General features: G+C 41.2%; 1 protein-coding gene across 4 annotated transcripts in view; it reads left to right on the forward strand.

Annotated features, from left to right (window-relative positions):
* Positions 1-17,294, forward strand: part of LOC144679016 (F-actin-uncapping protein LRRC16A-like) — a 431,407-nt gene that overhangs the window by 288,112 nt on the left and 126,001 nt on the right. The window lies entirely within an intron of this gene.

Consider the following 17,294-nt stretch of genomic DNA (forward strand, 5'->3'; position numbering starts at 1 on the left):
AGTAACATAAACAGATTATTTCCTTTTAAGATGTAAATGTATAATATCTGATTTCCCTGAAGTGGTATTTCAAATCATTTTGTAAAAGCTATAGTTCTTCTTGCTTATATTGCATGGTTTTTCTCTGTTAATGATGCTACCAGGTATAGCAATGTACTGGTCTTACTGTACTGGTAACCCAGAGGCCTGGACTAATAATAGAGGCACGAAATCAGATTTCGCCAAAGCAGTTTGTGAATTTGAATTCAGTTTAAAAAAGCAATTAAGCAAATCTGAAATAATCAAATATCAGTGATGATAACCATGGAGCTATTGTTTTTTGTAAAAACCCAGTTGGTTCCCCAATATGTTCTTTAGGGGAGGAGATTTTGCACAAACTGGCCTACATATGACTCCATACTCACAGCAGTGTGGTTGACTTATTACTGCTCTCTGAACTGGTCCAGCAAGCCATTTAGTTGTATCAAACTGCTACAAAGAATTACGATAGGAATAAAATCGGGTGGACCACTCAACTTTGACCTAGACACCAGATGCAAAGGCAAACCCTGGAACTCCCACCAAAAAGTATTTGAGTGTACCTTTGCTTTTTAAACTATAGCAGTTCAAGATGGTGGCTCACTGTCACCTTCTCAAGGGTGAGAAGGAATGGGCAATAAATTCTAGCCTTGCCAGTGATGCCCACATCCTGAGAATGACTGAATAAAAAACATTTAGGTTGTTCCACTGTTGTAAGATTTACACAGGAGTATCTGTTCAGTCCTGGTTTGACCTACTTCATGTCTACAGCTGAATTATTTTACATTTATCTGCTCAACAATGAATTTGGCAGTCTGAGTGTAATCCTCATTTCTGTTAAAGCAGCGTTGCAGCATCAGAAAGATTATCATTTCAACCATTTGGGTTAAAAAACAGAATTTATTTGATTTGGATCCAATCTGATTACCATGCAATGATTGCAAATCAATCAAATATTAAGTACAAGTGAAAAAGGCAATTAGTTTATAAATAGGAAAGACTTACATTGCTGAAAAAACTGTTACTGTTAAACTTTCAAAGTATTATGTGAGCATAGTTTACTTTTGTCAGTCTGTTTAGTTCCACTTGACAGCTCTTTGAACTTTGCTCAATGTCATAAATCAATCCCAATAATAGGAGTATGTGAATTCTGCCTTCATTACCTTTTTATCATCGCATGACTTCCAAATGTGAAGTCTACTGCAAACTCAGGACAGGCCTTAAGGGGTCAAACTCATTGAATGGAAGATAATCTTGGCAACAAAAATGCCTAAACCTCATTCCTTCAAGGGCCATTTAGGTTCCACTGCTAAGTCAGAGAATTCAGTCATTATCATGATTTAGATTAAGCCCCACCCCAGAAACTAGACCAAATAATCTAGACTAACACTAAAATACTAAAGGTGTGTGGCAGTGCAAACTTTCAGTCATGCCTTATTTAAGCAGCCATAGTTGTAATTTATAATAATTATGAGCGGCTCATTTAGTTCGCAGATACGCTATCTCATCCAATTTGCAGTGACTTATTCTTGAGATTAACTCTATGGAATCTGCCCTAGTAAAGAAGATTAAGATTATTTATCCCTGTGCTTTACTTTTAATTCAGCCTTTTCCTTTTATACTTGGATAATTCACAAGATTAATAATATTACTGTAATATAATGGAGGAGGAGCAATTCAGCATTGCAGTGAAGATGGCATTGTATTACTCATGTTATAGCACTTGTTCGGGGAAAGAACAGAATTCACTAACATACTGATGTTGACCAAATTTTTCACTTATTCAAGCAGTTAAAGGACTAAGTTATTTGAGGAAAGAAAAGAGTTTTTCCAGACCAGATGAGAGATGAACATTATTGCCCCATTTTTGTTATCAAGTTGCATCTGTTTTTGGCTGGTCTACACACAAGTTTAAAAGGAATCTTATTATCTACTGTAACTAAATATTGAGGGAAAGAAATTGGACTCATTAGCACTTTTTTTTTGGGTGCTATACGTGCCTTCTGAGCTCCGAATGTTGTCCACATGCACACATTTGTTGCATGAGTTGCCCCAGACACTGTTGGTGCCGATGTTAGCACACATGCAATGAATGTCCTCTGGAAATATTCAAAGCAGGGAGGTTATGATGTCAAAAACAAAAACAGAAATATCTGGAAAAACTCAGCAGGTCTGGCAGCATCGGCGGAGGAGAGCACAGTTGACGTTTCGAGTCCTCATGGCCCTTCAACACCTATTTCCATTATTTTTAAATGTATTTCCACTCATTGTTTATTTCTACCTTTTAGTATTCCCCCACTAGAGCTATCTGTACCTTATCAGTTCTGTCTTCTACTCTTAATTAGCACATTCCTTTAGATAATATCACCACCTTCAACACCTCTTTGTTCTTTTCTCTGTGACAGCTTTTGGTTATCTCCACCTATCACTGGCTGCTTGTCCCAACAAACCCTCCCCCCCTTAAACCAGCTTATATTTCACCCCTTTCCTATTTTTACTTAGTTCTGTTGAAGGGTCATGAGGACTCGAAATGTCAACTGTGCTCTCCTCCGCCGATGCTGCCAGACCTGCTGAGTTTTTCCAGGTATTTCTGTTTCTGTTTTTGTTTTGGATTTCCAGCATCCGCAGTTTTTTGCTTTTATCTCTAGGTTATGCTGTCAATCTGTGCAATGCTGATTTAATTCCAGTGATACCATTTTGGAACTCAATTCTCCAGCAAACACCATCTCTTAGAATTCCACAGCTGAACATGCATTCAGTTGAAAGAAGCTATTTAGATTTAATTAAAGGGATCATTAGCATCTTGCAGGCTAGTTGTTGGTTGCTTTCTTCTTCACAGGTCTACAAGTGTTTGGTTCTTTCTATAGTAATTTGGTTTGGCAAGTGCTGAAGGAATGAGACCAAACTGGGTGAGGTCAACCCACTTGGGTTAGAGAGGAGAGGCCTTTGAGGAAGATGGTGTGGTCAACTATGTCATAAACTGCAGACTGGTGGAGAATAATGAGAAAAGATAGCTTATCACTGTCACAATCACAAAGAATGTCATTCGCAACTTGTTCAGCTCTGTGGCCAGGCCAGAAACCTAATTGAAGGGATTTAAATATATAATTGTGGAAAAGATGGACAGGGGTTTATGAAGTGACAAAAATTTGAGGACTTTGGAGTGGAAAAGATGGTTGAAAATGGGGAGGAAGTTTACAGGTACAGAGGGACCAAGAATAAGTTTTTGGAGGAGAGGAGTAATAGATTTAAAGTGAACCATTAACAATATCAGCTAACATGGGTCTCAGTAAGGGAAGTTTAGTGATCAGTTCTGTTGGAATAGGATTGAGGGAACAGGAGGTGTATGTGATGGACAAGTTAAATTCAGAGAAAATGTTGCAGGAGATGAGGGAGAACCTAGAGAGATGTGTTCAGGGATAGAGCAGCAGGGAATTTTTGTGGAAGTTTGTCCCTGAAGGGCTGAGAAATGGAGGAAAGCAGAAGAAGCCACTAAATGGATCGTCTCAACCTTTGTGACAAACAAATCTATAAATTCCCCCCATTTAGTGTCAAAGGTAAAGATGATTTAAGAAGACGATTTGTAGCAGAGATCACCTTTGCTTTCGGATAATCTTTCGATCATGAGCAGTTTTAGTGATATAGAGCATGACTCAACAATGTCTCAAGTGATCTGGTCACATCTGGTGATGAGTAGTTAAACCAGTTGTTAACCAAAGGTGTCCAAGTCTGCATCCCTTGGACCTGAGGGAACAGAGATGAGGAGTATGCGGAGGAATGATTAGGGTAGGAAAGAGTGGAAACAAGGACATTAAAGGTGGTCATGTGGGTGTGATTTAGTGAATTAATGGCTGCCATGGTGCCATGCTGGATTGAAGGCCAAATGCTAGGTATTTGTGAATTTGAAAATGCGGTGGTAAGTGACTTGGGGAGTTTTTCCAAAGTTAGACACAAAAAAGTGGCCTTGGCACAGGGAAGGGGAATGAGAGTTGAGAGTTATACAATGAAATGATCAGAAATTACCTTATCAGTGATAGTCTGACTACCCCTATTATAACTATGGGACATAACCTCCCAGTTCCCCAGCTTCGGATTTGGGGGGGTACCCCAAAGATGCGCTGGGGAATCCCCCTCAAAAGTTCCCAGGTAAGGGTTAGCATGGCAATTGCCCAGCAGTGCACACTTCCTCTGGACGATTGCCCTGCTCTGGGAACCACCTGAAAATGCAGTTTAAAATCACAAACTTTAGATGGTTCCACCAGGCTTACACCAATAGTTATTCAGAAAAAATTGGAGGAATTAAAACCCCTTCCAACTTCTGGATAACTATTGTAAAGATCCAGACCGACCCCAATGGGCTTCCCGACCTCCCCCACTACCACCTCTGACCCCTTGATACCCCCAAACCTCCGACCCCCCAGCACCCCACCCTGCCCTCCGATTTCATCCCCCACCCTCCCCAAATCCTATCCATTTACGTTAGACACTTACCTTCCCCCTGGTCTGTCAATTTCACTGGGCCGTTTAACATTACCTGCTTTACAGAGGTGTCAGTGTAATTTTCAAGGGTGGGTAAGTATGTATTCATTTCTTCTAATTCCTGTGGGCCATCTCTTTCCGACGCTAGCTGGAAGTGATGGTCCTATATGAGAGAATATCAAGGGGTAGCTGTGGATGTCAGTAGTAGAGTTTATATGAAAGAAAACACTGAAGGAGGGCAGCATACTCGGAGCTGAGATGTCGGTTGAAATCACAACATGAGAAGTCACTGTGTGCAGAGGCTGAGTGAGGGAAGTAGAGATGACATCTCAGTGAGAAATTTGGAGTGATTTTAGGGTGGGTGGTATGGAACAAGGATACTAAATGAAAGCTGTGAATGATTGTTATGACCGAGCAGTTGGTAAAGCTGAGTTATTTTTTAAAATCCAAGTGTTATGTTTGAGAAGCAACTCTAAATTCGTGAATCATACCACCAGTTCTCAAGAGGTTTTATATTAAGCTATATGAAACATTTTATTAATTTACAGAAGTTAAATATATACACATGGCTACAAATTACTACTATCATTTTTAACAAATTCCCAAACTAATCTCCATGAAGATAACAGCAACCCATAGACTTAACCAGACACCAGGCAAAGCATTTTCACCGTACGAATTCAAAATTAGGTTCTTTCACTTTGGTTCCTGTTGGGAGCTCACAGCTGCTTTTGATCTTACATTGTTTCTGCCTTACATACACAAAACTGCTGAAGTTATACCTAGCACAGTCCATTGAATGTAAATTCTCATTGTTTCATCAGCTTCTTTGAACTTCACCTTTTAACAACAAAACCTCTTTCATAGTACCAATTTTATTAGTAATATAAACATATTGCTTGGTATCTGCTAGCTAGGTGATAGTTTTCACCCCACTTCTTGAATGCTCTATTCAAAAAAAAGGAAATACACTCTATCTTACATATCAAAACTAATACACATCAAAGCACCCAGACTAGCTGGCTTTAATCCATTTAAGCCATACCCACAGACTAAATCTCTATTTTAAAAGAAAAATATTCTCCAATAACATTACATACATTAATAGCTTCATGACGATGGAACAGATGGGATGTCAAAGGAGGAGAAGTTGCCAGAGGAGTTGGGAGACAGACCAAGATACAATTTAGTGATAATGGCCACAGCAATGCTGCAACAGTTTGAACAGGGCAAGTTACATAAGTTATAGCCAGGTGAGAAAGGTGTCATCACCCCTCAGCCATTTCTCCACTAAGACCATAATGTTGATGTGATCGTCCACAATAAGTTCCCTGAAGGCGAGTGAACGTACATTCTAGCAGGAATGAAAGCTGATCTAGTAGCAGAGTTCACAGGGACTGAGCTGGGCACAATGAGATGGGTGGGAAGGAGGATGGCAAGATTAGCCCCTGGCAGGCGCACAGGTCACATAGGGTGGGGAGAGAATTAGATGAAGTGGTTGAGGTTGTTGGCTGTTTGGAGGCAGTAATGAGTGTCTCGACTGGCCTTTCTGAAGATGCTAGGAGAGGCACAGTGGGAAGCTGCAGGATTATTGAAAAGGGAATCAAGCCTGGGATAATTTGATGAGACTAGAAAAAAATGATAATTAGTGAAGAATTGAGGTTTGAGGGTGGAGGAAAGGAAGGTGGCATGATGGCCGGGAGGAGTAAAAAAATAGCAGAGAAGAGGGGACTTGGAAGTGATGAGCTCCTGTCTAGAGCAGCATCCAAAAAGCATTTGAATGGGCACAGGAAGACTAAGCTACATTGGTGGCGAGATTACATGCTGAATCAAAACAGCAAAGCTTTGAAATACATGAAGAGTAGAGAAGGGCTAACACGTACGTAAAATTAGATTTAAAGTCAGTTGCTGTTGTGAAATTGGCAACAAAATAGATGATCAAACACCAAGTCAGGTGAATGAAAGTATAGATAACTTGATGCACAGATCATTGAAGCATGTATTTCCAAAAAAAGATGAATAATTTCTGTGTCTGTACCACAATATCAATTGCTGAAGCCAAGGTATCCATTGTGCCTGTGAATAAGTCCCTCAGGAGTCACTGCAGATAAATATAATAGTTGAAATAAAGAGATACTGTATTCTTCAATTGTCATCATGGTAGATCAAAACCATTGCTCAAACCACCGGTTGAGTTTTAAAAGAGAGTAGCCTGAGACTGAAGAATTTTTAATTCACACTCGGTACTGTGGGGTGGATCCAAGTTGATGTCAGTATCATTACTGCCAATTTGAGTTACATAATGGTTGAAGTAATTAACTGACAGTGGCTATCATCTGAAGGCTGGATCTGATCAGTAATCAGTGGTGATTATCTCACTGGACGACCCCATCCTCAGTAGTGAGAGATGTGAGATCCCAAGCCCCCACTGCCTCCCTAAGACAAACCGAAGTTAGCCATTGTTGTAATGATAGCTGAGGAGCACCGCTACAGATAGATGTTACGGCAACCATGTTCCACACAGATACTTGTGAAGCTGCGTGTGTGTTGCCATTGTCCCCTTCGTTTCCTGACTCTCTCCAGTTAGATAATTAAAGGTAGCTTGCTTAAAAATTCAACCTATTTTTAATGCAGTTACAACAAAGAGAAGCATTCTCTCTGTCAGCTTAATTTGTTTTCAAAAGTCAAAATAAAAAGGAAAGCTTACAACAGCTGTGTGATCAGTATTGTCTTTTCCTTGGGGAACAAAAATTGTGACAACAGGAAGTAAAGTTGTGCAGACAAGAGGAACACACAGATATAAGCTATAGATACATGGCAGTGCATAGCTGCAACCTTGTCCCTAGATGATTGCTGTCTGATGTTTGGAAGGCTCAAGAGTAATGTCTGTGACTGATGCAGCAACTACATCATTTTGTGTAACTCTACTGCCAAGCACATTTGTTCGCCCTTCCCACCCACCACTGTGACCCTCTCCAAGAATGCAGTTGGGTAAATATGGAGCCATGAGATGATAGCTGATATACCGCCACCTTGTATGCAACTTTCCAATTTCTTGGTAGTAACTTCTGGCTGCTGATGCTTCTGAATCAGACTGCCAGCCATGGCAGTTTTACTGCTGCTGACGCAGGTAGCTGTTAAGCTACTGGTGCTAGTAACATTAGTCCCAACCACCACAAGCAGTGGCTATCATTGTTTGAATGCCATGAATGATTTTTTCTTTTGTGTAATAAAATCATACATGAATATCCAAATGCACATAATGAGTAAAGTGTGCTTAAAATTCATGTTAATATTAGTAGTTTTCATTTCATTCGAATTTGAAGCTGTTGCCCAGTTCATCAAATGAGACCCTAATAAGTCAAATCCTTGAGCAAATTATCAGGGAAGTTGCAACATAAAACAATTCTCAAGATTAGTGTCCTGAAAAAACTGCAGGCCACTCTACATGGGTACAAGCTATGCAGGCACTGGACTGGAGTCTGAACTTAACTGAATTGAGTACAATTAGAATTGACATTCTGGTGGAATTTTCTGCTCGAGGGACTAAGTACAGTGGTGGGCGGGAAAGTCAGCACGGCTCCTGGCTGGCATGGTGGGTTTCTGTGCCAGGTCGTCCGCTTTTCACCTCATTATGTATGCATAAATGAGCACCTCGTCGTATCTCATGGCGGGGCAAGCTGGGATTCGTCCGTCACGCTGTTAGCTCATCGGGTCGAAGTTCCAAGCGCCATATTTAAACAGCACCCACGCACACATTCACTCTCTGTAGCCCAGGCCTTGTTGTGAGTGATAGCCTCCCGAGGAGACAAGCACTCAGCTCTGCACCAAAGTTCAGTGACAGATGCCTGGAGATACTGAAAATATAAGTTTTCAATAGGCACTAACTTTGACTATGCACCCAAGTGTTCCTTTTTTTGGCAACTAAGACCATTTCCATGTCCTCTTTCTCTTCTGTGTGGTGATACCCTTGTGGCTGCAGCAGAGCTGGAGCCAGCCTGCTTATTGTCAGACTCTGACACATTAGATGCCTGTGGTGGACATCCTCTGGGTTGTGGAGCCCATGAGGGCTCCTCCAAAGACTGTACTTCCTACGTCTGTGGAGTGGCAACCTCCGTCATGGGGGCAGGATGCAGTATTTGTGGCTTTGTCAGAGGGGACGATGGCACGGACTGGGGCCTTGAGAAGAGTCCCCAATGGCTTCATCCCGGTGCACCTTTTCCCTCCCAAGGCCAACCTGCAAATCCCTGCTAACCAAGTGTGGGAGAGAACTTGGCTGCATCTGAATGTCATGTTCAGCTGTCAAGTGACTGTCTGAGCAATACTTCTCAAAATCACTGCCATTGCATGTAGGCCATTGTTTGTGCCTGCATCCATGCATTGGCCTGTCATGTATTACTCCCCATGAGGTTGGCCACTTTTTCGATGGATTTGGCCATACGTTCAAATGCCTGAGACATCACAGCATACATGGTGAGATGAACTCATCTATTTTCAGCACAAGGGCGGGCACTGCCTCTGGCAATTGTGACAAATGACCACACATTTCCCTTTGCTGCCTCAGAAGTTCCCCTCTTAGTTTATGACCCCAGAGACTGAGCATCTGTGTTGAGTTGAGCAGCACAGGAAGTGTTCTCATGCTACCAATAAGGGTTCTGCACTGCTGTCTCTGCCTGCTCACCTGAAATTCTCATCACCTTGTGCCATCCTTTCTATCTGTGGCACATTACCCACTGATTTGAGTATATCTGTGCTGGTGGAGAGTTTACATGAATCATGTGACAGTGCTTCCTCAGAATCATGCAGCTCCTCAGGGCTGCACAGCCTCTTCACTCATCTTTTGGTGCACGTCCAGCAATGCCCCTGTAGGAGATGAAAGAGAAAAGTGCTGCACATAGGTGGCAGAGGAATTGATCCTGAGTATTTTGCAGACCATCATAATTTAATATATCAGTGACAAAAGTTTTCCATTGACAGGTCAGTGTAAAGTGACAGTGTGCATGTAGTGCTTTCACACGGTCTCTGTGCCACCCCCATTTCAGCGTTCAGCAACAGCCTGTACTGCTGCCACTCTCCGGATATCCAGGCCATCCTTCTCCATTGCTGTCAGAATGGCCAAGGATGCAACTTCACTGCCAATTTGACACCTCATCTGGGAGTTGTGGGTTCTCTCCTGCAGTGAGAAAAGGCAGAATCTTAGTGCTGTCTTTGTTCAGGAAGTAGGCATGACGTTTGAGGAGTGTAGCCGTGGATCAGGTCAGCACATCGAGGGTGAGTGCTGTCTGTGGAGATGGAGATTTAAGTTGGAGTCTGGGGAGAGCTGCAAGTTGTGTGCCTCAAGAGATTTTCTGTGCTGAAGACTGCTGAGGAGGTGCAAGAGTGATGGCTGCCAGCAGGAAGTTGCACAGCACTCACCTTGCCAGTTTTGGGAGGTCATTGAAACGCTTCCTGCACTGAATCCATGCCTTTCACATCTTAGTCCTGCTGCTTGCCCCTCTTCAACCTACAGCAAAGCCTGTTTGGTGAGGCTGGCTGACCACCTACTGCCATCCTCTGGAAAAAGCACCTGTCTCTGTGCCCCGACTACTTCAATATCAATTCCAGTAATGCATCCGTGAAGCAGTTGGTGGGGTGGGAGGTTGGTGGGGGGGAGGGGTGCTATCGGGGTGGCAGCCCTTCCCCATTCTTCTTTTGTGCAGCAGATGAGATCACTAGCCATCCTGACTTGGAATCATATCGCCATTCATTCACTGTCACTGGGTCAAAATCCTGGAACTCCCTTCCTAACAGCTCTGTGGGTGTACCTATGCCACATGGACTGCAATGATTCAAGAAGGTGGCTCACCACCACCTTCTCAAGGTCAGTTCAAGGTGGGCAATAATTGCTGGTCTTGCCAATGATGCTCACACCCCAAGAATGAATAGAAAAATAATTTCCTTCTTTAAAACCTTTTTGGGATTTTCCAGTAGGATAGCTCAACACAATGTAAGTTGGTAACTTCTGTCCCTGGAAGATAAATGCTTGGTGCTGCACTGGCGAAAAAGACCTTAACCATGCATGAGTTTGCAAGTGTTAATTTATGCCAGAATTGTTTAAACTGTATTGATTAAACAAATTTCCCAAAACAGAATTTCTCCAAGTACTTTGTATAATGCAGTGATTACATCTAGAATAGCATCTGGATCAGGTGTGCTGTCCAACAGTTTTAAAAGGTAAATAAACATGTTTTCAATCTTCATGTACCACGATCTGGGCTCCTTGGCACCATTCAAGTCTTATGGACCTTGGAATCTTTCTTTAAGAGCAGTGTAAAGCAAGTGCTGCTGTGAATGAGAAACATTGTCATTGTTCCTACCTATAGAGTGTATTTAAAGATCACAGATCTTCATCAGCTGTTTTCATTGTTATGCTTGTGAAGTAAAGTGGATATAATGTTGCGGTGGAGTCCAGTTAGTGATCAATTTGGGCTATCGCCCAAATGATCGCTAACCGACTAATCAGGATATCAAAAAGCAGAAATCCCCAATATGTATTGCTGATTCTCTCTGATCCATTATCTGTACTACATCACTGAGCAGCATTACTTACAACTTATTCACAACTTTAATTAACTGTTTTAAGAAGTTGCTTAGCTTCTCTCTGACATGACATGCTGCTGAGAATGCTAGTTTTATTTTAAAAAGAGCTAGATTTTTTTTATCTACTTATTACTTTTGATAAAAACCCAACATTTTAATTGAAGCATCTGCTCATCTGCTTTGAAGCTGAACATCGTGCAGTTATTGGCATCCTATGGATGCTTTTACATTTAGCCACTTAAGGCTAATTAGGAAGCCCATTAGTAATGTCATTAGCCCTTTATATGCTGGATGACAGGTCAACAATAATACAGCAAAAGCAATTTTCTTTCAGCAGTTGAAAACTGCCACTAAAGGTATCGCAACCAAACTACACTGGTACTGTGAGCACTTGCAATGACATAGTTTCAGATGGGTTGTTGTTTGGTAGGGTTCTGCTTGTTAGTTGCAGGTAATTATTAACTTGTCCTTGAGTGGGTGGAGGCTGAGAATGGGGGTGGTGAACGGATATTCAGTTGGACATATCAGCTAACTTGGAGTTTCAAATACAGTCAGCGTGTACGTTCATTGACACTTAAGTGCAAGTTAAGTATGCTGTACCAATTTATGATAGCATAGTTCCTTGCAAGGGGACTTCTGCATCGGAAGAGTACTGGAAACTGGTTTCAATAGGGCCCTAATGAGATAAGCATTTCTTTGAAATTGTAAAATGAATGTCAACCAATTCTAGAAATTGAAGAATGTATAATTTAATTTATGTATATTCATGTAAAACATGTAACTTTCTCCTTAAAGTAGTACTGGTTATAGTCTGGCCTTTTCCCTAGTACCTGTTATTATCTATGCCTCTATATGAGGTGTTTGAGTTAGCCAGCCCAGGATTAACAATTATCCACCCATTCCAGTATAGTTCATTGAAGATCACATGGGGATAACCACCACATTCTCCTTCTCCTAAGTAAGGATGAAAAATGCCACATAGACAGACCAATGTGCAAATGGCAATGACTATTAATGATAAATCTATTGGGTTGGATTCATTTATGGGTTAATTTTAACACAGAAGTCAAATGCCATAGTCATTTACTCAATCAGCATATACTTAAAAAGTGATAAAACTAGAATCAGTCCATAAAATATTATTTATATGAAGTATTTCTTAAAGCCTGATATGCAGTCAAATTTGGAATGAAATATCTCTCATTTGACCATTCATATATCATTTTGTACATGAACATTACAAAAATCAGTTGATCCAATGAATTTGGGCCTCCTGCCAGAAATTAAATCTGTGACAGAAGGTTTTCAAAGTTGGAGTTGTCAGATGCGGCTCAGTTGGTAACATGCTCACCTCTAAGTCAGATATTGTACATTCAAGTCCCACTCCAGAGACTTGAGCACAAAAATCCAGCAAATTGCCCACAGGTTTCGAGATAATCTACAGAACAGATGGGAAACTGTTCAAGCTACACCGCCTTCAATCCAAAACCAAAATTATTCCAACTTCAGTTATCGAGCTTCAGTATGCATATGGTGTTTGTATGTGCATTCACTCAGAAACTGAACTCCAGGTCATTCTTGACTCCTTCTCCAAAGCATATGAGAAAATGGGCCTTTCACTAAACATAAAGAAAACCTCTACCAACCAGCTCCCACAGCGAGTTCCTGGAAAATGTGGACTATTTTCCATATCTTGAGAGCATCCTCTCAACAAAGGCAGACATAAATGTGAAATTCATCATCACCTCCAATGTGCTGGCTTAGCCTTCTGCTGGCTAAGAAAAAGAGAATTTGAGGACCAGGGTCTCAAACCCCAGACTAAGGTCATGGTTTACTGGGCAGCAGTGATCCCAGTGCTCCTATATGTTACAGAGACATGTCATCCTACAGCAGGCACCTCAAAACACTGGAGAAATACCACCAGCAGTGCCTTTGCAAGGTCCTCCAAATCCAGTAGCAAGAAAGGTGGCCCAAAAGCAGTGTCCTCTCCCAAGCCAACTTGCCCAGCACTGAGGCGCTAGCTTTCAAAGCCAGCTTTGTTGAGCAGGACAGATAGTTCGTATGCCTGACACCAGACTCCCGAATCAAATGCTGTACTCAGAACTTGGCCATGGCAGGAGACTGCTGGGAGGACAGCGGAAACACTTTATGGATGCCCTCAAAGTATCCGTGAAGAGGTCAGACATATTCGCCAACTCATGGGAGACCCTGGCTTGTGGCCGACCAAAATGGAGAAGGCTCATTCAGAAAGGCTCCGGACACGTTGAGAGATTTAATCGGAAACATGCAGAGGTTGGCATAAGTGCACAAAAATCCCATTTATCCAAACCTTCAAGCATCACCTGTGGCAGCGTCTGCAGGTCACTCATTGGACTTATCAGCCATCTCAGAACCCATTGAACCAGAGTGGAAGTAAGTCATTTTTGATCGCAAGGAACTCCCTAAGAAGAAGAGTACTAAAGGAGCACTGTGCTCAGAGGTGCTGTCTTTTGGCTGAGCAAACAGGCTCCATCTGTTCTCTCTGGAGAATGTAAACAATCCCACAGCACTGGCTTAAAGAAGAACAGGGAGTTCTCCTTGTTGTCTGGGCCAATATTTATGCTTCACTAAACATCAGAAAAAACAGTATCTCGTGTGCACCACGTTGCTGGTTCTGGAAGCTTGCTGTGTGTAAATTGATTGCCTATATTACAACAATGACTACACTTCAGTTGACTGTAAAGGGCTTTGGGAAGTTCTGAGGTTGTGAAAGGCGCTACTTTCTAAATGCAAATTGCCTTCCTTTGTCGATCATCAACAATTAAAGACACACAGTTGAAATAATTGCATAGAAGATAATCAGGTTTTCTGGTTCCAAGTGCCTATTAATGCCTTTCAGAGTAATAATTTCAGGGCAGAAAACATTTGGTCCATCAAGGCCATCTAGTTAATGTAATTACATGGTGTATTCTAATTAACCCCGAATCCCATTTGTTGACAAAAGTCTGCTTAGTTCCTAAAAGCAAAATATTGTTGATGTTGGAAATCTGAAATAACAGAAAATGGTGGAAAAATTCAGCAGGTCTGGCAGCATCTGTGGAGAGAGAAAGAGAGTTAACATTTCGAGTCGGTATGACCGTTCTTCAGCTCTGTTTCTCTCTCCACAGATGCTGCCAGACCTGCTGAATTTTTCCATTATTTTCTGTTTTTATTTCTGTTTAGTTCCTCCTTGTTTCACTGCCCGTTCTGGTAGCCTGATCTATATATTTACAAACCTTTCAGTAAAACAGTACCTCAAGCTTTTCCTATTTTGTTTTTTTGTCTTTAGTTTGCAAAGATAACCACTTTTCGTTAAATTCCGTACCTTGCATAACTGCTTACTTGATTCAAATTTGACCAAAACGTTTAGTATGTTCCTTAGCAATATGCAATTAATTAGCACCCAAAAGATAGCCCCTGCATTCTAGCAAATTATATGACCTAGTTTCATAAATCCTTAGGGTAATGGAAAGCTGCATCTTCTTTCTAAACTCTTGCTGTTAGAATACAGAGGAGGACAGCTAAGTTGATTGAGCACGTGGAACAAATGGATTATGAGGAATGATTATGTAAATTGGGCATGCTCTCACTGGAAAAGAGAAAATGAGAAGTGATGTAATTGCTCTTTAAAAGATTCTAAAGACTCAAGATAATGTAGAACCTGGGAAGCTATTTTACCTTGTCGCCAACTGTAGAACAAGAAGACACTGCCTGCACTTGAAGCAGGGGTAAATTCAAAACTAATCTACAGAAGCATTAGCCCAGATTTTGCTGCACTAATAACAGTGAGGCTGTTTGTGCTCAATTTTATTACTGGGCGAAACTGACAAATTCTCATATCCACTGCTAATTGTGGAAATCCAGGAAAGCCAGCTACTCCATAAATGAACTGTTGCTGTCTTTGCCAATAGATTTAGTACAGAAAGTCGCTATTAAGGCATGAACTTGGGTTAATTAAGCACTATTAGCACATTAAAAACCGATGAAAACCTAAAGTCTTGTTCAATCAGGAGTAACTGAATTTTGAACAGCATACTAAGTCACAATTATTGCTGAACAACCTCTCTGGTCCTGAAAACTTAATTTTCGAAGTATGAAGTCTTATTTTCTCAGAAGTTAATGCTGCACATTTTTAAAAATAAATTACTTGGTCTTGTGTTCTGTTCTTTTTATGTCTTCCCCTTTAATCATTCCTTGTACAATGATTTAAATGTAATTCATATTTTCCTGCTTTTTACTTGCTGTTGTACTATCTTTGAAGTTTCTTCAATTAGATTGGTTGAACAACTTCCCTGCTCACAGTGCCATAGATATGCTAAAGAGGGTGCTGAGTTCAACTAGACACTAGAAGAATTGAAATCTACCCTGGCAAGCCCACTAAAAGCCTATGGGCAACTGGGCGCGAAGTGAATGCAAAAGGCTTTCCTTCGCCACTCATGGTACAATATGGGCCAATATTTCAATGAGCAAGTGGTCAAATCTGTGGAACAGGCATTTCCTCAGGAGTTGGTGGAAGAACATAACATTGATTTCAATCAAATGCAAATTAAAAGGATTACTTTCAGAAAATAAATTTTGAGATATAGATAGCATTATTCTCATTTTGAAATATGACATGTGGTAGTACAATGCTTAGGGGAAAAAAAGTGACTTTGGACCTATGGTTCCCAAAGCGCTCCGTTACAGAGGGTTTCCTCTTGTCATGTTTGGTCTGTTGTAGACTAATTGATGAAATTGATTGCTATGATTAATCAACAACTTCATTATCACTACTTTCTGGAGGTGTCAGCTGTGGCTCAGTTCATAGCACCCTCGCCTTTGAATCAGAGGGCTGTGGGTTCATGTCCCACTCCCGGAAACCAAGAACTGTGATTGTACTCGAAAAGAGTTGCAATCTGTGACTGTTGATAACTCGAAAAGAGTATCACTACTTTCTGCAACTAGATGATCAAGGTGGACTTAGATTTTTTTTGTCTAGCAATTCCTGTGTAAGAAAATCCAGCGTATTTTGGCACACATCAGGAGTTTTTGGAAAATTAAAAGTTTCAGTAGCCCTAACTTCTCAAGTTGATTCATAACTGGAAGTCCTGTTCTTTGGTTACGTGTTCAAAATGCAAAGTTTTTGCAAGATTTGCACCAGTTTCTAGCTTTAAAATTCCTGTAAATGTGGACACAATGGGGCAAATGCATGCTACTGATGGAGATATTGCATATTGTGAAAACAGTTAACGTTCAGAAATTGGCAGTGTACATTCATAGAATTGGTCCTCATGGTTGGTGAACACATGATAGAAAACTAAAATATGTAAGATGCTTATGGAGTTGATCAGCATTTGAAAGTTACGTTAATTCAGGTACATCTGAGAACCCTGGGATACATTGTGGGTTTGGAAGTCTTATTCTAGGTCTATGTCAGTGTATGTGTGGCATAGGGACATATCACTCTCAACTTCCTCTTGAATTGCCCAGGTGTCCTGGCCGTAGAAAACTACTCTCACAGCAGTGATTTGAAGTTTCTGCGCCACCCAACACCAACAACTTGGATTTGTATAGCACCTTGAACATAATGAGATCAAGTGTCAGTGGGGGAACATTTAGGAGACAGTGATCATTGTATCATGAGGTTTATGATGAAGGTAGAAAAAGACAATGGGAAATCTAGAGTAAGAATAATTTACTGGGGAAGAGCCGACTTCAATGCGGTAAGAATGGAGCTGGGCCGAATAGACTGGAACCAAAAGTTGGCAGGAAAGCCTGTTACTGAGCAATCAGCTACCTTCAAGGAAGAAATGGTTCGGGCACGATCAAGGCATATTCCCTCAAAAGGGAAAGGTAGGGCAAACAAATCTAGAGCTCCCTAGATGAAAAGGGAGACAGAAATTAAGATAAATAAGAAAAATATGTGTGCTTATGAAAGGTGCCAGGTAGAAAATACAATTGAGAACCAAACTGAATAGAGAAGGTTCGGAGGAGAGGTGAAGAAGCAAATAAGAAGTGAAGAGGGATTATGAGAAAAGACTGGTGGCCAACATAAAGGGGAACCCCAAAGTCTTCCAAGGGTGGTAAAAGGAGTAGAGCCGATTAGGGGCCAAAAAGGGGATTTATACATGGACAAGGGGACCATGGCTGAGGTATTAAATGAATACTTTGCATCTTCCCTTACCAAGGAAGCAAATGCTACCCAGACCATGGTGACAGAG

The sequence above is a fragment of the Cetorhinus maximus genome, chromosome 3 (genome assembly GCF_964194155.1).
Source record: "Cetorhinus maximus chromosome 3, sCetMax3.hap1.1, whole genome shotgun sequence".
NCBI lineage: Eukaryota > Metazoa > Chordata > Chondrichthyes > Lamniformes > Cetorhinidae > Cetorhinus > Cetorhinus maximus.